Raw genomic sequence first — 22,335 nt, 5'->3', positions numbered from 1 at the left:
TGGCTTTGACAGGCTCCTTGCGCCATGGCCACCCAGCAAGGCCAGTCTTGTATCCTACCAACTTCACAACTGTATGCCTTTCACACTGGCTTCAGCTTCATTTCTGAGGAAAATTCTGATTGGCTTAACCTGGCTCATATGCTCATCTCTGAGCCAATAACTAAAAGTCCATGGGAATAGAAGTCATTGGTTGGCTAGGCCTGAGTTGCAATGTTCACCTTTAGAGCCAGTAGTGCATGTAATTGGTGAGTGAAGGACACACTTTCTAAAGTCAGTTTAGAGAGTAAAAAAATCCATGTTCAACATGAATACATTTTCTGCCTCTTAACTTGCAGCTGGGCTGGGGTGACAAAACTCAACTGGGCCAATGTGGGTGAGCTTCAAGGAGCCACATAATCAGGAGAGATGATTCCCCTGCAATACAGCACCCCTCCCGATGCTGACCACCTGGTTCAGGCAACCACCTCAGCAGCCTTGGCTGTTCTGATGTTGGCATTGAGGCAGCTCACACAGACTCCACCCATTCCCTGGCCATGCACTTCTGCGCAAGTCCCCCAACTTCCCTGAGTCTCAGACCCTCATCTCTAAAATGGGAATGGTCTAAAGACCTGCAACGGAAGGGCTGTGATGTGAGCCAGTGATGATATCTGTGACTATCTTGGCCTGTGCAGCACACAATAAGCCCTGAGCAAGTACCATTGTATATGGTGTTTCATGGTGTCAGATGGTGCATGTGCCTGATGAATCTGGCTCACCCATCTGACTGTGACCTCCTTGAGCACAGGAACGTAATCTGTCTTTCCATGCCCACGGCCCAGCACATGGCCAAGGGCTCTGTGCTAACAGCTACTGAGTCACTGAAATGGAAAAGTTGGAGAAGGTTTTTTTGTGTTTCCTTTCCAATAGCCACCTGATCTTGAGCCTCTGTGGAGTGTCTGCACACAGTGTGTGCGTCTTGATAAGGTACCTATTTCTGGGTAGTGGAGGGAGTTATTTCAAGTCCCCAATTTACAATGGCTGGCCAGATTGAATGGAAACAAGACAGTCATCACTGCTGGGGCCTGAGAGAGGCATGAGAAGGACAAGGACACATGGGGAAGGTCAACTCCAGGCTTTTCAGAGACGCCTGTCTTTTACTGGGCTCAGGGCACAAAGATGACTGCCAGCTTCACAGGCATGAAGAGACAGTCTGGAGCTCACAGCGGGTGACCCTTCAAGAATGACACTGGTGTCTTCCGGATGCAGGCAGCCTTAGCCACTTTTCTTTTAATCTCACCCTTAGAAGTTCACCAAGAGCTGGACTGCAAGCTGCAGAAATGTGAGGAGACACTGTTTTCATGAGAGCAAAAAAATAGGTTTCGCCAGCAGCCATTGGATGAACCAGCCGGGCTTGCCATGGACCTACTGTGTGCTGGGCCCCCGATGGGGAGGCCAGCAGCCATTGGATGACATGATAGTTAGCACAGCCCCCACACCCAGACATCAGGGACCCCCTGCCCTCCTCCCAGTATTCCTCACCCAGGCAGGGGCTCCAGAAACACCATTGACATTCACACCTTCTGAAAACAAATACCAGCCCTTAGAGCTGTTCTCACACTTGAGAAACTGATTGTGTCCGGAAGAAAAAAGCCAATGGAGAGGCCCAGGATTGCTTGGGAAAGTGCTTTATATGCCTGCCACGCTGCCTTTGGGCTGCCTTCAGTGATGGGCTCTTCCGTTCTGGAGAGGCAGGGCACTGGGCAGGCCCTGCCCAGGTTCTGATGGAGGCCAAGGCCCTGGCAAGCAGGGGAAAAATTGCAAGAGGCTCACAGTAAAATGAGAAATGCAAAGTTGTTTTAGATTGTCAGCATGACGCTGTCAGCTATCCTCTCTCAAAAAGGCCTTTGACCACAAACTCAAGTCATTCATCTCATTGATTCAGCTTTCCTTCTCTTCTAGAAGGGCTGTGAGGATAGACTTTCCCGGCTGCCATGGAATCTGCAGGCTGACTCTCTGAGTTTTCACCACTGCAGGTCATCTCTGAGTGTTCAGCACTCCATGTAAAGCATTGTTGGTCTGTCCAACTTTATTGTCTAAACACTTTTGTTCCTCCATCCTGAACTTAAGACTCTTAAGAAATCACTGGCTTTTGAAAGCCAGGGTGGCTTTCCAGGGAACAGTCTGAGCACCTGCTTGGCTACCCCGAGTGCCTGACCCTGGCCTGGCCTTCAGAGGTATGAATCTGACAATGGGGCTCTGCTCTGTTCATCTGTTGTGTGGGTGGAAGACCATCCTTCAGAGGTGGTGACAGTGCCAAGGCCTCATCTTCCTGGTCCTGACTCGAGGACACAGCTGGAGAAGGATTGACCTAGCATGGAAAGCAATCTCCTAAGCATCCTTGGGCTCTTCTTCCTCTCCCTCTCTCCCTTCCTGCTTCCCCCTTCCTTGTTTTGTTCCTCCCTCCCTCCCTCTCACCCTCTCTCCTTTCCTCCCTCCCTCCCTTCCCCTCTTCCTCTACTCCTTCTTTTCTTCTTTCAGTGGTATTGATGTCTGCACTTAGAACCTTGTACCTGCTAGGCCAACACTCCAGCATTTGAGTCATGCCCTCAGCCATTTTTTTCCACTGTTTTTCAAATCAGGTCTCATATTTATGCCCAGTCTGGCCTGAAATGAGATCCTCCTACTTATAACTCCCATGTGGCTTGCAAGCTGTGTCTAGGGTTCATCGATTAAAATGATAACGTTTTGCCTGGTCTAGCCTCAGATCCACAATCCTCCAGATCTCTGCATCCCAAATACCTAGGATCGTGGGTATGAGGTATCACATCCAGTTTCTGTTTATTTCTTCATTCAGACATTTTCTCAAGAGTGAATCTCATGTATCTTCATTGCTGGTCATAGGAACAGCTCTGGCTGCTGGAATTTTTGGAAGGTGTGCCTCTCAATGATGTGACTGGAGTCCATGTCTGGGACTGGTTTCAACAGTCCCAGAGGCCTGGGTTTTGTGGAAGGTTTAGTTTCTGAGCCACTAGCAGGGATGCTGGTCCACTTCAATATCTCACAAGACTTGTCTCAACCACTCCCAGCCAGAGGCATCCAGTTCCTTGTCACTTCCCCTCAGAAAGCACCTACATTCTGTGGGTGGACATGTGACCATCTGACATGACCTTCAAGGCCCTGAATGTGAGCTGATGACCCTCAATTCTCTGGCTTTACCCCAGGCAGGCCTTGGCTCCCTGTTGCCAACTTCCAGTCCCAGGGTCTCTGCACAGCCCCTCTTATGGGTCTTGCGCCCTCTCATTTCCAGGCCTTTGCACATGCAGGTCCCTTAGATGCTGCTCCATCTCCTTATCCCCCTTCCAACTTTGCCCAGAGAGTATTTATCTTCTCTGTCTCCACCATGATTTTTTTCTCTCTTGTCTCCCAAATGAGGAAACACAAGCTTCCCATGAAGTGACAGTCTACCTTTAGTTGCTTTATGTCTGTCTCCCTCCTAAACTTTGTTCCCTGGAGACAGAAATGGCATCTTAGCTGTTACCTTCCCAGTGATATCCCAGAGCCCAGCACAGAGAAGTTAAGCATGGCTGGCCAGTGAGCTTTATCGACTGTTCCACTGACCATTTCAGAACTTCACAGATTTCATATAGTCCTGGTCTCCAGAGAACAGAGTCTCCAGGCCATGACCCTCTGCCTACCCTCCTCACTTCCCTCTTCCTCTCTCATTGTCAGTGATGACTCCAACCCATCAGAAGGTATGGCATGGGGCCTTGGGGACCACAGAAGCCAGATCCCTCCTCCCTGGGCCTCCAAAGCCTTCTGAGCTATGGTCAGACGAGCTTCTGCATCCCTTTCTCTCACATTGCCCACTGGCAGAGGGCAAGGCCAAGTTTGAGCTCAGATCAGATCAGGATGCTCTGGGATGGGCAATTGGTGTGGGTCAGGCAAGACTCTCCACCCATTTGAGATTTTAAATCACTTTACCATCTCAGAAACACTCTGCAGGGTAAGGTTCTATTTTCCCCTCCATAAATGGGAAATCTGAGGCACAGATCAATTAGGGAACTCCCTCAAGATTCCCAGGACCTAGCTGGTGCCATTGGATTTTGGACCTGAGCTTCAGGGCCTGACTGTTGACCATGCTTTTCAGAGTCTCTTGATGCTGCTTAGGACAGCATCAGGAAGGATCAGAGGACATATTTGTTCTAGGTGATCCATTAGATGTATGCAGAGGAAAGATTCAGCCTGGACCTCAGGAAAATGGAATGGACCTGACACCCCTAGAAAAGGGCAGATACTCTGACATTCTGCAAATGGTAGACAGTTCCGGGGACAAGGGTTGGGGTGTCAGCACCATGCAACAGTCTGGGGATCTTAGGGGGTGCAGACCACTCAAGAAGATTACCAGAACCCCAAACAGGGTCATCTGTCTCCTCTCCGGGGCTGTGATCTCCTGCACTGGGTCCCTCAATTCTAGAATAGATGCCAGAGCAGGGAGTGGGAACTGTCCGTGGTGCTGAAGGAGATGGAAGTGGACAGCAGAGTTCCCGGGTTTGGATGACACAGGAAGAAGAAAGCCCAGGGCAGACTAAGAGCAGGTGTGGAGACGCCAGTGCAAACCTCACTTAGGTAAGAACAAGATGTTCCGGGGGCACACTAGCTACCCTCCCTGTCCCCAAATCCTGAGCCCTAGGGAAATGGGAACTCCTCAAGGCTCAGACCTCTGGGCTGAGCTCCTGATATTGGCCTGAGCTCAGAAGGATGTGGATTGCATTATATCCTTTGCCAGCCTCTCCCCCTCCATCTCTATTCTCCCAGTCTCATCTGGAGGAGGAGGGGCGTGGAGAGTCGGAATCCAGTCAGCGTTCTGCTCCCATCTCCACTGGGGTATTTTCCTGGTAAGTGAAAACACTTGTACTCATTCAGACCCTAGGAGCTGCTTTTTCCATGGACCTCTCCTTGGTGCTTCACACAGGCCCCCATGGGGTGGAGCTCAGAGGAGGGAGGCAAGCAGGCCATGAAAGGGGGGCCTTGGATAGGCAAAATCATGTTCTAGGAAGCAGTAGCAGCCCGGGTTTTCCTGGACCTTGTCCCACCCTCCCACCTGCCACTCACATCCCACTGCAACTATGTTTTTTATGATAACATCCCTGTTGAAATCAGCATCACCAAGGGCAGGGAGATGGGTTTGAGATAGCTTCCCAGGCTGCTTTCTTGGTTATTCCTTAGCAATAACTTTAGTCTTATGGAGGAGATGGCTCTGATCTTGCTAAGTCCCCCTGCCTACTGGTCTCTTCTCCGTGAAGCTCTTACCAAACATCGAATGCTGGACAAGAGAAATCAGCCTCCCAAGGACTAGGATTACAGGCATATGCCACCATGCCTGACTAAAAGGCTTTCTTGAAACCAATACTTCACCAAGGAAGAGGTGGGGCTGACAAGGAGGTATAAGAGAAAATGGTCATCATTATAAGCTATTAGGTAAATACAGTATAATTCCACATTGAGAGGCCACTTCATCCTCCCCCTAGGAGGGAAAAGGAACCCAGCATTGGAGAGGATGAACAGTGATCACCGCTCCCCTGTGTAGCTACTGGGGGCAGGGAGGGCAGAAGCACCTGGGGCAATCATTTCTTAAAATATTTATCACTTCACTATCTGATCTGGCCCTCCTATTAGAAGGGTTTACCCAGCAAGAAGACACCATGTGTTCTTACAAAGGTGGTACATGGTGGCCATAACAGCTCAATTCATAATAACCACAAACTGGAAGCAATCTGAATGCCCACCAGCAGGTGAATAGATAGACAAAATGTGATTGATCCAGAGAGCAAAATACTCTTTGGCAATAAAAGTTACAAGATATGAATATATCTCATAATAATGAATCTCAACTGAGGAGTATCAAGTGAAAGAAGCCAGGCTCAGAGGACAGCACCGGGATGTGTGTATCTCACACCATCACAGAGAATGAAAGCTGGATTGTAAGGACAGAAAGCACATTGATTGTCCCCTGGGGCCCAGAAGGAAGGCATGGGAATAGTGACAGGAGGAGCCTGGATTGCCAAGGGAGCAGGGGGAGATGTTTGGGGGTGATGGATAAATCTATTATTCAGATGGTGGAGGTGATCTCAAGGGTATAGACATCAGTCAGATTCATCGGGCTGATCTGTGAAACATGGACAGTTGGTTGTCTGCCAATGATAAGAAATAAGAAAATTACCGAACATGTGAAAAGGTCACTATCTTGTCATGTCTTGAGATCTTTGAAAGATGGATGCGGTCTGGTCTGCAATGCAGGACATCCTCCCTCCTCCCCCGGACATGAGGTTTCTTTGGCTGTGTGTCTCATCACCACTGTGAGTGGACAGCCTGTCTCTCCCTTGGCTGAAATCATGAAGGTTGGCTAGGTGCCAGTGGCTCACACCTGTGATCATACTCAGGAGGCTGAGATCTGAGGATCATGGTTTGAAACTACCCTACGCAAGAAAGTCTGTGAGATTCTTATCTCCAATTAACCACGAAAAAATAGCAGATGCAGAGCTATAGCTCAAGTGGTAGAGCATAGTAGCCTTGAGCAAAAGAGCTGAGAGATACTGTCCAGGCCCGGAGTGCAAGTCCCAGGACAAGAAGAAGGAAGAGGAGGAGGAGGAGGAGGAGGAGGAGGAGGAGGAGGAGGAGGAGGAGGAGGAGGAGGAGAAATAACTGTGGGGGAGGGGTTTACATATGACTTGCTTAGGGTAGAGAATTGCTGGCAGGGATGAGGCTTCTGTGTTGCATGCAGGCTGCCTTTTGCATGCCTACTACTGCTGAGAGGATGACCTGGGCTCCTAATGGATAAGAGATACACAGAACAGAGCCAAGTGGCTACCACAGCCAGGCCCAGCCTGTCAAGCAAGAGACAGCCCACATCAGCAAGAGACACAGCAGGCTTTAGATGTGTGAGTGTGTCCAGCTTGGTCTCACTGACCCACTGAACTAAGCAGTCTCATAAGAGCAAAGGAGAATTGATACCTGTCCTCAAAGAGGAAACAACGGGTGAAGGCTTCTGGGAAGAAGTGAAGCTCACTAATGACAAGAGTGAGCCAGGAGAGCAACACTGTGGGCATTGGGAACAGAAAGGGTGTGCATAGGTCCCCAGGCCTTGGAGAATGAACTTCTGGAGGCTCAGACAATCACTCCGTGTGGCACAAGGAGGGAGATGGGATGGAAGGAGATGGGCTGGAGAGAAGCCAGCCCACATTTGGAGGGCTTGAATGCCAGGCCCAGACATTTTTAGGAAGTAGAGAGCCATGGTAGGCTTCAGTGAGCCTGGCCTTTTGTAAGATCTTTGTAAATGGCCAGGGTACAGGGGATGGATATCAAAGCTGGCCAGGGTAAAGATGTGGGGTTTCATTGCAGGAACAGTAAGAATGGTGGCCTGACTGACTCAGATGAAGATCCCATGTGGGTGATTTGAGGATGGGTGATCCCAGATGATTGCATGGCCAGTGCTTCCTTTCTAGAATTTTCCTCATTGCAAAACTCCACTTCTGCCTAGCCACAGACCCTTGACTTAGATTGACTTTACCACTTAATGTGGACAATTAATGACAAATGTCCATCCATTTGTAATGCTTGTAAACCATGAGAGCTGAACAGGAGGGGCTCTGAAGACTTCAACAGCAGGGGGGTAAAAGAAGCTCCCGGAAGTTTGGTGCCTGACTCCCCCCCGCCCCCATTCCACCTGCCCTGCTGTGTTCATGTGTTAATTGCACAGGGTCTACAACAGCCCTTTATAATAAATCTATGTTTAATTAACTTCGGAGCCTGATTCAGGTGAATGACATGCTTGTGGGACATGAGCAGGGAGGGCTGTGAGCGGATGTCAGTAACATCCCTAGATGGAGGGGGCGGGGGAGGGGAGCTTTTGACAGCTCAGCTTCCCACTCCGCCCCCACATACTCTGTAGGATCCGGTACCCTGCAGAGAGGTTAGAAGTCCCTGGACTGCTGGCTACAGACCTCAGGCAGTTAACAACATTGCCCCTAAGTGTGATTTCCTGGTCTGAGTTCTATCTCTGTCCCTGGCTTGTGGAGATCCACACACCTTTCTGGTGCAGGATGCGCTGCTGCAGGGGCAGCTGGTTGAACCCGTGGCAGGTGGCAGGTAGCACTGTACCTTGCGACAGCTTCACGGCCCAGCTGGCTGACAGCCCACCACCAAGTCTCCTGCAATGCTACTTTGGCACAAGGTTGGGTTGGTTGGAGGTACTTATTCTTCAGACCTGAAGCTGACAAGCAGCATGGGACCCCCTTCCGTCTGTCCTGCCTGGAGACCTCAAAACCCTCTCTTGGGGGTGACCCACATGCTCAGCTCATGGTCTTAACTAGCTGAGGAGCAGTGCACTCTTGGTGACTGGGTTTTGTTTTCTCGTTTCCTGAGGTGGCCAGGGCTGAGGGGGGAGAAGGGGCAGGATATAGGCTGTGCTGCCATCAGGGAAGGGCAGGCAAGGGGTTGTATGGTCCATCTTCCTCCTTCCCAGCAGCCTCCTCCTCCTCCTCAGCTCAGATTTCAGGAACCCTCTTAATGAAACCTCTTCTTTCCTGGCACAAGCAGCCAAAGACAGAACCACACATTTAGGGGAGGGAGGATGCAATCCCCATTCAGGTGTGGGAATGAATGTGCTGGCCTGGATGGTGATCCCGCCCTCTGGCCCGCCTGCCCACCTGCCCACCCAGAGCAAGACCATTTGGCACAGGAAACACGGAGTCCTGGGTGCTGGCAATGGGCCTGGAGTGTCCGAAACCAGTGCTTCTGAAAACAACTCAACAATCCATCAGTGATCAGTGAGTCAGGTGGGGACGGCAGGCAGATTCTGAGCTCCAAGAGCCCATGACTGATGGCGACTGTGTCCCGCCCTGGCACTCGCCTTTCTCTGAAGGCGATGGATGTGCTGACAGCTTTAATGAGCCCAGAGTCAGTTAAGAGGCAGCCACCAACTGTCTGCCCCACCCAGCCTCCTGAGAAGGGGCACTTAGGTGAACCCAAGGTTTCTGCAGGGACAGATGCAGCCCAGTGGGGATGCTCCAGCAGAAGCGGATGTCCAGGGCAGGGTGGGTGTTCCCAGATGGACTCCGTGCATCCCTGTACCTACCCAGAGCAGCTCTGCAAAAGCCTTGGGCCTCTGGTATACGGGCCTGAGGCATGCCTGTCTACCCTAGCCCCACTCAGCCATTCACAGTCCTGGTAGAGGTATGGGAGGTACAGTCTGCAGACCTCCCCCCATCTGTCCTTCCTTGTCTTCAGCAAGCCCCTCAGTCACATCTGTGTAATGATCTGATGTAATAAGGACAGCAACCACTAGAGTCTGTGTGTGTGTGTGTGTGTGTGTGTGTGTGTGTGTGTGTGTGTATGCCTTCACACATGTGTACTAGGTCCTAGGCACAGCTCCACTTCTGGCTTTTTGGTGGTTAATTGGAGAGAAGATACTCGTAGACTTTCCTGTCTGGGCTGGCTTTGAACTGCAATCCTCAGATCTCAGCCTCCTGAGTAACTAGGATTAACAGACATGAGCCATTGGTGTTTGGCTGAAAAGTGGTTTTGCACACCTTGCCCTACCTTCAGACACAGAAAGCAGTAAAGAGACCTGAGTTCAAGTCCCGTCTCAGCTGTGTCGCCCTCAGCAAGTTACTGAATTTCTCTGTCCCCCCCCCTTCTTGGTTGGTAAAGTGGAAACTATGAGGGTTTGTACTGAAGGGTCATTAACAAATTTAAACGAGCTAATAGGAGAAGTCAGACATGCAGGAAGTACTCAGGAAACAGATTTATCCCTATCGCCCCCATCATTATCATCATCATCATCATCGTATCCTACGTTAAATTCCCTTTAACATATCTCATCAGCATTTCCCCCTGTCACTGCTGAAAATTCCTCAAAAGCATGATGTTAATAGCGGCATAATTAAACTTCATTTGATGCACCATCATTTCCCACTCGGTCCTCTGCTGTCAGAGAGTCAGAGGATTGTGGGAGTTTCTCTTCCACAGGAGCTGTGATAAAAGATGAATGTCTTAGGTGCCGTCTGCCTGAATCTTCCCACTTCCTTGGGACATCTGTCCCTCAGAGCCTGGCATGAGGGAGGTGGAGTGGAAGGGGATGGGCGATGAGAAGGAGGAGGGGTCTGGTCCAGACATTGCCTCTGGCTGGCTGGAGATGAGCAAGTGCAAGTCCACATGCACCCATGTCCAGGGGCTGTGACTCACTCACCTGAAGCTGTGCTGCATCCAGCTTAAGTGTTCCCAGCCTCTGGCTTGTATCTATACCCAGACTCTCATCCACTGTGTGACTTTAAGGAAGAGCTGCACCTCTCTGAGCTTACCTGGAGACTGAGAAGGGCCATGATGCCCTTTGTAGAAGACATGGGACGATGCACTGAGCCAACAACTCCAAGGTGCAGACCTAGTTTGGGGCACACAGTAGGGCCCAGTGATTGTCAATGACTTCAGGGAGACCCTGATCACGGGCCTCTGCTGTGCTTCTGGGTCTTGTCCTGGGATGCCCAGCTCTGTGAACTTCCAGAGTAACAGTCTTCCCTGCACTTGCTGCCTCCTCCGTGGCTGAACTGTTATGGCTCCTTCCCCAGAGCCTGCAGCAGCTCTGCCTGCACACCTCACCCATCCCCATCCTCATCCCCAACTCCATCTCATCCTCATCCCCACCCCCACCCCATCCAATCTTCATCTCCATCCCCATCCCCATCCCATCCCATCCCCATCCCCATCCCATCCTCATCCCCAACTCCATCTCATCCTCATCCCCATCCCCACCCCATCCAATCTTCATCTCCATCCCCATCTCCATCCCATCCCATCCTCATCCCCATCCTCATCCCCATCTCCATCCCATCCCATACCATCCCCATCCCAACCTCATCCTCATCCCCATCTGTTGGGGTCCATCTTCCCCCCTAGATGGAAGGGGCCTGAGGCACCTCCCCCAGCTGGGGAATGCGGCCTTTCCATCCTCCCTACATTGGAATCTGGAGAAACCGGTCCGATAAGAGACCCCCGACCTAGCTGGCAGCCAGCCCCGCCTTGGAGGTCAAGTGACATAGCCCCTTGGAGGTCAAGTGACCAGCCCCTTGGAGGTCACCTGACAGCTCGTGGCCTATGGGAATCCTGGCCAACCCCCTTTCCCCCGATCATCTACCCTTGCCCCTCTCTCAATAAAGTTAGTTCGCTCTCAGAGGCTAACCCGTGGTCTATGTCCGTTGCTTCCAGAGTAGGATAGCGGTCACATTACCACGCGGGTCGCGCGCCCGCCAGGACGGAGACATCCCCACGTCTCACCCCGACAAAACCTGCAGGCCGAGGGTCGGGGGAGAAGGCGATGAGAGGATAATAAGAGAGAAAGAAGTGAGCACTTGAGCCGGAGCAGAGAGAGCAGTCCCCACAGAGTGGCGCCCCACGTGGTTTGCACGAATCCACGCAAGAAAGCCCGGCTCCCGACCGGCCCTGACGGAAACAGGTTGGAAATCCTGAGACGCGCGATCCTCCCACCCCAGGTAAGAGGATGGGACAAGTCCAGAATCGGCGAAACAATTCGCCCCCTAAGATCCTAAAGTTCACCCTCCAAAACGCGGGGATTAATATCTCAGAGCCCTGCGCCATACAAATTTGGGAGGAATTGACCCACAGGGTCCCGTGGCTAACTGGAGCCAACCCACTCTCATGGGAAATTTGGGACCGACTAGAGTGGGAATTACAAACAACAAAACGTGGAGGAGAACCCCCACTGCGAGCCATTAAGACTCTCAAGGCTTGCCTCTCTTGGGACCCGGGCGGGGAACCCCTGGATTCAGGAGAAGGAAGCGGAGTTAATTTTGATCTGGAGTGGGCCCCGATGCCTACTCCAAAAAGCCCTGGGACCAAATCTCGTTCGGTACCCAGGAATCCAAAGCCGCGGCTGGCAGGAGATGAGCAGAGCAGCCGCAGGCTTGCTACCCCTCCCCCATGTGAGGCTCAGCTTGAATCTATACATATGCAGATTTCGGCAGCCCTGAGCCGCTTTTCTGCGGCGGCGGTGCCCCGCAGCAAAAAAAAAAAAAAGACCGGCCTGGCCACTTTTAAATTCAGAGGCCTTGAAACTACAGATTTTCATGAATCCAGGAGGATGGTTCTTGAGAGAGGCAGGCCGAACGCGCCCTGGACAAAATATCTGCTTTACAGCCTGACTTTTAGATTCCCCACCAACCAAGGCAATAAACAGCCTAAAGCCCCTTGCTGGGCAGTCCCTATTGCCAGAGACAGTAATCATGATATTTGGAAAAAAGTTCCGATTCTTAATTAATACAGGAGCAGATCGGACCATATGCATTTAATTGGACAACATTATTATTGGATCAGTAGATGCCCAAACACTAGATTTTGGCCTATAGCAAGGCCCAAATACTCCTTCAAAGAGGGCTGCGTATAGACAGTGACAAGGTTCAGAAAGTATACCCCTTCAAGATCTTGGGGGCAGAGCTTAAACTAGACTCTGTATGCCCACTCAAGCCCCAGTTATCCTTCCAGGCAACTTATACTCTGGTGGAGATGCAAAGACTGTTAGGTGAAATTAATTGGCTAAGATCCTGGCTTCAACTGCCTACAGAGGAGCTGTTACCACTCCATGACTCTTTAAAGGGCAAGGCGCCCACTGATGTTATTACAATAACTCCATCACTCCAAACAGCCTTCCAGAAAATCCAATTGGCCTTAAATAAGGCACAGCTGGCACGCTACAAGCCTAAGTGCCCACTTTGCCTTTGGATCCTCCCTGGATCCGAACTTTCTTCAGCTGCAATTACCCAATCAGGCGAGCCCCTTCAGTGGGTGCACGCATCAGTGGGAGGAGCTCCCAGAGTTTATTCCCAGCTGGACCAGCTAGCTGACTTGGTAATTAAGGGCAGGGATACTTCCCTGAGACATTATGGAAGAGATCCTGACGTGCTAACTATTCCCTACCGGTTGTCAGATTTTGAATGGGTCAGGAGAAATAATTCACGTGTGGCTAGTGCCCTGGAGGGCTTTATGGGTAAGATAGATTGCCACTATGGCACTTCAAGATGGGTGACCTCATTTTCCAGGCTACAATGGACACCCCCTGTGCTTTTCTCTACCAAGCCTCTTGTCAAGGCTGCCAATGTCTTTACAGATGGTGGGCGAGCCGGCTCTGCCGTAGTGGTGCGCTCCGCCTCGCCCCCTGCCGGTGGGAAAGATAACACCCATTACTTTGAAGCCGTCACTGGCTCTGCACAGTTTAAAGAGCTGTATGCAGTCGCCTTGGCACTGACCCATGTTAAACAGCCAATGAACTTGTTCTCTGATAGTCTATATGTGGTTAACTTGCTACCCAACCTGGTATGTTCACATATCAAGTTGGATGGAAACCCAATCACTCCTCTGATGATCCAAGTCAGGTCTCTGTTAAAAGAGCGGAGTGAGCCTATTTTTTTACAGCACCTTCGTGGACACCAAGGACTGCCTGGGGACCTGGCACAAGGTAATCGTAGGGCCGACCAGCTGGCCACGGATGGAACCATCATAGCGCTAGCCATTGTACAACCTCAAAACCTCCAAATGGCCAAAGGGCTTCATGAGCGTACTCACTTAAATTGGAGAGGGTTACATCAGAGATTTCCTTCAATTCCTATAAAAGACTTAAAAAAGATTATAAGGACTTGCAAATCATGTATGCCTTTCGTGCAAGTCCCTCCCTTACAATCTCCAGGTGTAAATTTAAGAGGTTTAAGACCCAACTTAATTTGGCAGACTGATGTGACCCATTACGCCCCCTTTGGAAGGCTAAAATATATATTTAAGTCCATTGACACCTGCTCTGGTGCATGTTGGGCCTCTCTGCATACCGGTGAAAGAGCACGGCATGCTGAAAGCCACTTCTTACAATGTTTTGCTATCCTAGGACTGCCTTTACAGGTTAAAACAGATAATGGACCTTGTTTCACCAGTAAGCCTTTACAGGCATTTTTCCAAATGTGGAATATTAAACATACCACTGGAATACCTTATAACCCAAAGGGTCAAGCCATAATTGAGAGGCATAATAGGACCCTGAAGGATCAATTATTAAAACAAAAAGGGGGGGGAAGCCCCCAGGACCAGCTGAGGACAGCGATGTTTACATTGAATATTTTAAATTTCTCTAAGGACCAACCTCTGTCGGCTTTCCAGAGACACTGGTCAAGCCAAACACCCTACTTAAAAGTGGAGGCCCGGTGGAAGGATTCTCTGACAGGGGCGTGGCGTGGACCCGACCCAATTATCAGCGCAGGCAGGGGATTCGCCTGCGTCTTCCCTACTGGGGAACCGAATCCAATCTGGATACCAGCTAGAGATGTAAAATATTGTCCAACAGAATGACCACCCAAGGGCACCTGCCCTTGAGGGATGTCTCCCCTTGTTTCCTCTCAGGAAAGCAAAGACCGAGGTGGAATTTTCTAAGGAGAAACGGGAAAGCCTGCCTGCACCAGCGATGGACCTGGACCCAGTGTCGGCTCTGTTTCTTCCCTGGACCCTGCCTGACGCCCTTTGGAGTACCGTTTGCTGTGGCAGCCTGACCCACAGCCTTGCACAAGGACCAAAGGGAAATTTTGCACGGTTGTCCCTCTCTTTCGCTCCCCCCTTTGCTGCTTATCTCAGGGGTCCCCATTGGAGGGAAATAGGAGCTAAAGGACTTGGACACTTTAATGTTTTATTATAAATGTTTATAATAAGTAAGGTATTGGCACCTTGCTGCAATGTTTATTATGAAGTGTTTTACTAACCTCAGTTGTTAAGTTACCAGCATCCTGGCTGCCACATCACCAGGACCTGAACCTGCCCCTCTACCTCACCATCGAGGGAAGGAAGAGCCATCTGCGCTGCCTTGAGCGACACCAGACTGGACCAGAATTCCTGTTTTCCGTGGACTGAACCCGATAAGAGACCCTCCATTGCCTTGTGCCTTGTTGTAATTACTCATGTGTTACAATTGCTCATATGTTACAGTTGCTCATGTTTGCATTTGCCTTGTATTACGATTGCTCATGCTTATGTCTGCTTTATGCTCCCATTTACCTTATATTTACATTGAGTCTCTTGTTGTAAGCGATGGGCCAGAGCTGTCTAGGTACCAAGTGGCCTTTAGCCTTTTAGCCATATAAGAACCCCAAGAGGCTCGTCACTCGAACCCTAGGCCCTGCTGCTCAGTAAGGTCCGCCGGCACCGGAAAAAATTATCAGGCTCTCTTTCGAGTGCCAATCCTACTCTCCCCAAGGCCTCTCATCGGGCCCGCCAGCCCGGCAGGAAGGTCAGCCTGAAGAGCTAGGGCGTTAGCCCAAGACGGGTAAGACTCCCCTTGGGGGGGGGGCAACCTAAGACATGGCGCGCTCTCGAGTAGGGCGCCTCCTGCTGTTCGAAAAAAAAAAAATATAAAAGAGGCAGATGTTGGGGTCCATCTTCCCCCCTAGATGGAAGGGGCCTGAGGCACCTCCCCCAGCTGGGGAATGCGGCCTTTCCATCCTCCCTACATTGGAATCTGGAGAAACCGGTCCGATAAGAGACCCCCGACCTAGCTGGCAGCCAGCCCCGCCTTGGAGGTCAAGTGACATAGCCCCTTGGAGGTCAAGTGACCAGCCCCTTGGAGGTCACCTGACAGCTCGTGGCCTATGGGAATCCTGGCCAACCCCCTTTCCCCCGATCATCTACCCTTGCCCCTCTCTCAATAAAGTTAGTTCGCTCTCAGAGGCTAACCCGTGGTCTATGTCCGTTGCTTCCAGAGTAGGATAGCGGTCACATTACCACGCGGGTCGCGCGCCCGCCAGGACGGAGACATCCCCACGTCTCACCCCGACAAAACCTGCAGGCCGAGGGTCGGGGGAGAAGGCGATGAGAGGATAATAAGAGAGAAAGAAGTGAGCACTTGAGCCGGAGCAGAGAGAGCAGTCCCCACACCCATCCCATCCCCATCTCCATCCTATCCTCATCCCCACTCCCACCCCATCCCATCCCCATCTCCATCCCCATCCCATCAAATCCCCATCCCCATCTCATCCTCAACCTTATTCTCATCCCCATCCCATCCCATCCTATCCCATCCCATCCCCATCCCATCCTTATTCCTATCCCATCCCCACCCCCATCCCCATCACATCCTCATCCTCATCCCATCCCACCCCCACCCCATCCTCATCCCATCCCCACCCCCATCCTATCCCCATCTCCACCCCATCCCCATCCCATCCCCATCCCATCCCCACCCCCACCCCATCCCCATCCTCATCCCATCCCACCCCCATCCTCATCCCCACCCCTATCCCCATCCTAATCCCATCCCATCCCCACCCCCATCCTATCCCCATCTCCACCCCATCCCCATCCCATCCCCACCCCCACCCATCCCCATCCTCATCTCATCCCACCCCATCCTCATCCCCACCCCCATCCCCATCCTAATCCCATCCCATCCCCATCTCCATCCCCATCCCCATCCCCATCCCATCCCCACCCCCCATTCCCATCCCATTCCCATCCCCACCTCCATCCTATCCCCATCCCCACCCCATCCCCATCCTCATCCCCATCCTCATCCTCATCCCCATCCCATCCCCTCCCCATCCCATCGCCATCCCCATCCCCATCCCCACCCCATCTCCATCCCCATCCCATCCCCATACATCTTCTTTTCTCCCCCCGACTTAACAAACAGCTCTGTTCAAATGCCATCTGGGAGGGCGGATGAACAAGGCATGTTCTGCAAGATGAGTTTTCACTGAGGATGCGAAGGCACAGCACGTAGGTTCCTGGATCTTTAGAGTCTGTGGCTCTGACATAGGACCCTTGTTCCCCAACCCAGCTTCCAGCCCCTTTCCCCATACCCAAGCTCCATCATTTGCCTTCTGTTCCCAATGTCTCAGGCTGACCTCTCCCTTGGGAAGACAGACAGATTGATACATACATAGACATATAAATAAAGATAGGTGACAAAGATAGATAGATAGATAGATAGATAGATAGATAGATAGATAGACAGATAAAAAGACATATAGACAGGCAGAATTTTTTTGAGATGCTCAGGATGGAAGCCAGGGTCTCATGCATGCAAGGAACTACACCCTGGCCCTCCTCCTTTACAATCAACCCCATCTCTCACCAGGATGGGCTGCATCCGGGGGCCCTCCTGACCCCTGTGGTTCTCTCCAGCACTACTACTGTCCCACTGCAGTGGCTGTCCCCTCTCCCCCCTGGGGTCCTGGGAGAAGCTTGTCTTCTGTGGGTCACCCAAGGCAGATTTGGGGTCAAGGGGTAGATGCCTCAAGAGGGAAAGCAGGGTCCAGAGTTGGGATTTGCAGGTGGCCCTGGGGAGGGCCCTGTGGAGTGCTCCCTCACTGGAGGCGTGCACAGAGGTGGGGAGCACTGGACAGAGAGGACTCATGAGCACACAGGCAGAGGCTGGGGCGTGGGCTTGGGTGGCTGAGAGATCGGGGTGAGTCCTGGACACGCTGCTGCCTCCAAGGTGTCTGACCTTCAGCTACCAATTTCCACTCACCGAGCCTCGGTTTTTCTCATCTGGAAAATCAGGCAGAATAATAGTCCCCGCTTCCCGGGGTTGCCATGGAAACAAAAGGCCATAATGTGTGCCTCGCGCCAAGCACAGAGTGTGCATTATCATAACCAGGAGGAGGCGGCTAAGATTTTGACACTTGGGCAATTTAAGATGTAAAATTTTGGCGATTTAAAAAGGAAAGAAAGAAAAACCTCAGTCTCTGATTCTATGATTCAATTATCCTACAATGGTGAGACCTCATAAGGCTTTGGGGCTTTGAGAGTATTGGCTACATGACTCCGGTCATCTAAGGAGCCAGGACCAAGGGATCATGGGATTCCAGCGCTGCCCCTCTCCTAGCAGTCCTGTACCTGTCAGGATCCCAAACATGTGGGGCTGGACTGCGTTGGGAAGGGAGGCTGAGAAGGGCTCCAGGGGCAGGTCAGGGGTCAGGGATTAGGAGTCAGCTCATCCAACATGACCAGGCACAATACAAGCTGAAATGTAAAGAGTCAGGATTTCTGGGTCATTATGAAAAGACATCAATCCCTGCCAGGGGAAGGGAGCAGGGGATTTAACAAGCCCAGACTGCCATGTTCATATTTAGTCGCAGCCCGTGGCCTCCCCTGGTCCTCGCAGAGCAGTACCACAGGGCTCGGCATGACTAATAAGGCCTGTCATGTAGTCATTTGACAAATTCTTCCTGAGTCACGATCTCAGACACATACCTCTGTGTGACAGAGACACGATGCGTAGAAGCAACCGTTGCCCTGCAGGTGAGAAGTCTGCAATCTGTCCTGAAGGGCTAAATACGCAGCAGCAAAGGAGAATACAAGGTGGCAGAAACGGGAGGCAGAAGTGGGGAGGGCTCTGAGCCCAGAGCTGGCTGCAGCCCTTCCCTCAACAGAAAGGTGACACTTGAGCAGAGGCCTGAAAGTGTTGGTAGGAATGGACTGTGTGAATTAGAACATTCCAGAGAAAGGGAACAGTCTGTGCAAAGGCCCTGCGGTCAGAGCAAACCTGTTGTGTTTGCTGCTCAGCGAGCTCCTCCCTGCTGGCCCCCTCCCTTCCTGCTACCCTTACCTCACAGCCGCAGCCCCCCACTCCTCCCTCTCCCACCCCCAAAGTCCACCCCAGTTTTCCCATTCCCCCTGCTAACTTGTAGTGACCTGTGCTGGTCTTTCTATGAAATGCTTTTCCACACACTCTCCATTGCCAGCCTCTCTAGGACACTATCGAGTGCCAACCATCGTGCCCTCAGCACCAACAGGAGTAACAGGTTGTGATCTACCCCAGTGAGTGAGCTACAGACCAATGGATGGATGAGCTGGGCGTGTCTGACAGCCAAGGCTTAAAAATAAACCTTCTCTGGCTTCCTCCAAGTGACATTTGTGACTTCCTGTAAGAGCCCTTGGCAGAGCGGGACTCCGTCCCTGGAGGAGAATGTGCAGGTTTGGGAAATAGAAGGCTGATAAATAAATACAACAGAACCATGCGACCCACAGGTGGCAACAGCTGTGTGCTGGGAGCACCCATGCTGCAGGGGGGAGGGAGGAGGCAGGAGGGAGGGAGGGTGAGGGACTTGGAGGCTGCCCTACTGGCCGACTAACCACAGAGAGCAGAGACCTGGCCGGCCACGGGGAGCCTGGAGGGCCTTCCCCTCAGCTCTGGCCTCCCTCCATCTCTGCCAGGTTCAGTTAGGTAGCAGCTGGGGATGCAGGAACTGGCCAGGGAACAGCGTGGACTCCAGACTCCTTCAGGAATGCTCCCAGGGAAGAAATGCTTGGTCCTCATGAATGGGGCTCCTGAGGCCCAGCACAGGGCCTTCTGTGAGGGACCTAGGGACCCAGCTCAGGGTCCCAGAGCCAGCAACACAGAGAGCAGAAAACGTTCCCCAGTGCTGCTCTGTAGGGGAAAGCCTCCTCCTTCCCTCCTTTCCCTCCCTTCATCCATCCATCCTCCCTCCCTTTCCCTCTCACTCTTCCTTCCTCCCATCCTTCTTTCCTTTCTTTCTTCCTCCCTCTCTCCCTCCCTCCCTCCCTCCCTCCCTCCCTCCTGCCTTTCCTCCCTTCCTTCCCTCTTTCCTTCTTTCCCTACCTGAATTCTTCTCTTCAAAAACAAAACATAACAAAAAAACGAATTAATTTTCTCTGTGCTGGCCCTGGGTTTAAGCTTGCAGCAAAGAAAACATGGGTGGTGATATCAAGCCTTTAGGGGCTTCCTGCACGGGGAAGGGAGCAGGGTCACAGACATTCAGTACCCCAAGCTGTCCCCATCTCCCTCCCATTCTGCCTGGGCCGGGCTGGGCAGGAGCTGACCCTCCTCTGCGGGCGCTGAGCTCAGCTCAGTTCTGGGCTCAATGCCCGGACCTCAGAGCTCTTAAGAGCCTAGGAAAATGTTTAAGGACAGGAAAACAATTTATTTGGCATCAAAATAAAAAGGAAACTGTGAAGTTGAAATTGATAAATGTTTAATCAAATGTCCACAAAGAATAACATTATTCGCCGGTCACTTTCCACTCCGAGTGGGCTTTCCCATCCTTACATATAATTTGGATTTAATGTGGGATTTTGCTATGAGGAGGTTCAGAAAGTGAGAGTTCTGTCTGAGGCTGGGCTCTCAAAGAGCCCAGGCAGATGTGGGGGGGGGGGGCTCTGAAGCCAGCACACGCAGGGGAGGGGGCTGGAAGGATGAAGGGGCTTTGAGTGGATGGGAAGAGGTTCTCCTGGCTGGAGAGACAGCAAGAACCAAGACTAGGGCCTGGAGGACTGGCACGCCCTGGACTTTGACATTGGGGCACAGGGGAGACTGGAATGGATTGCAGACCAGTCTATCCCTTCTTGAGCCTCTCTCTATCCTATGCCTTCCTCCCATCATGGTTTCTATCCCGACAGGTGTGCACGCCGGCCCTGGTCCTGTTTCTGTTTTATCCATACAACCCACCTCTGTTCTCGGGGTCAGGAGTTCTCAGGGAGGCAGGGACAAGCAGAGGCCATCATAGCCAAGAGGCCGCAGCTGAAGTGGAGGCTCAGGCTGGGGAGGGTCAGGGATCAGGCTAGGAGGGTCTTTGTGGGCCTCCTGATAGCTCTGCATCTACAGGAGGTACGGACACATTATAAATTATATCTATGGTCCCTGAGCCCCTGTGTCTCAGTGAAACTGTCCTTCAGATCCATCATGGAACAGGTAAATTCAGGCACCAGGCCCTTGGGTCTGAGCTGATGCCTGCACTCTACCTGTAGGATGGGTGCTGTGGCCCAGGGGAGCCAGGCTGGGAAGGGAAGGGCTCCCTCACTAAGCTCAGCAGTCCTGGGTCTGGTCCTTTGGGCAGTGGATTTGGCAGCTGTTGAGGTTGTGGAGGAGACAGAGACTGGGATGGGAGACAGAGAGGACGGGGTGGAGGATACCCATTCACAGAACCCAGCCTGCAGGCAGCCAGGTGGGCGACCACGGGCAGTGCCTACTCTGGCCTGCAGGTGGCGCTGCAGGCCCTCACAAGTGCAGGCCTGGGTGCGAGGCAGAGGGCCTGGATGTGGGGTGGGGGCAGAAATGGGGTCTGGAGGAGTGGGGTGGGGGGCAGAGGAAGCAGGGACTATAAGAAAGTGAGGGAGGGTTGGAGGAGCCCCTCAGGCTTGCAGAAGCATCCTTTCCCCCTTCTCTACCCATGGCTCTCTGGGCCCTAGAGAGAAGACCCTGCACCACCCCTCTGCGAGCTGACCCCTAGTGGACCCCAGCCTCGTTTTCCTGCACTGACCCCTCCATCCTCCTGGAGTCCATGGGCTAGGAACCCCTGCCATCTGCAGGGTGCAGGGCTCCCCCTCACTGCCAGGGCGGAGTTGTGCAGCTGCCAGTGATGACCTTCTCCTCCAGTGCTCTCCTGGAGATGCCCTGACCCAGCCCACATCTCCTTCAGCCCCCAGTGCACCACTGCCTCCTGCAGACGTCCTCCCTGATCCCGTGTCCAGAGACGGGGCTCCCTGGGTCCCACATCTCAGCCTTGGCCATGCTGGGCTGTGCCTCGTTTGTTTTCCCAGGCAGACTAGGGGCTCCCTGAGGACAAAGTCTGGCCCTTTTGTGTCCCCAGGGTGGCCAGCCCAGGGGTGAATAGTTGCTAGTGGTGCTTAAGGGATAAGTGAAGGGTGCCATGAGGTGCAAAGTGCAGGAGGAAGGAAAGAAGAGCCAGAGTGCAGGAGGAAGAGACTATGAGGCAGGGAAGACATGAGTGAAAACAGAGGAGCGGTGGAGGAACCAGCCTCTGGGTGTGCACCTTTCCTGCTCTTCTGGGGAAGATGCTCTGTGATCTCCCCTGAGGCAGCTGTCTGCCTGGCTTTTCTCACTCTGCCTACCAGGAAGCTCCTCTTCCTTATCCTAGTGCTCCTTCACTTGTAAGGACCAGTGACTCGACATCAAGGGAGGGGATTAGAGTGCTCGCCTCATGTACACAAAGCCCTGAGTTGGATTCTTCAGCACCACATATACAGAAAAAGCCAGAAGAGGCGCTGTGTCTCAAGTGGTACAGTGTTAGCCTTGATCAAAAAAGAAGCCAGGGACAGTGCTCAGGCCCTGAGTTCAAGCCCCAGGACTGGCAAAAAAGAAGGAAAGAAGGGAAGGAAGGAAGGAAGGAAGGAAGGAAGGAAGGAAGGAAGGAAGGAAGGAAGGAAGGAAGGAAGGAAGGAGGGGGAGGGAAAGAGAGAAAGAAAGAAAGAAAGAAAGAAAGAAAGAAAGAAAGAAAGAAAAGAAAGAAAGAAAGAAAGAAAGAAAGAAAGAAAGAAAGAGAGAGAGAGAGAGAAAAG

This window comes from Perognathus longimembris, chromosome 7 (assembly GCF_023159225.1).
Source record: "Perognathus longimembris pacificus isolate PPM17 chromosome 7, ASM2315922v1, whole genome shotgun sequence".
Lineage (NCBI taxonomy): Eukaryota > Metazoa > Chordata > Mammalia > Rodentia > Heteromyidae > Perognathus > Perognathus longimembris.
The sequence above is the reverse complement of the archived record's forward strand: the minus strand, read 5'-3'. Positions refer to the sequence as shown.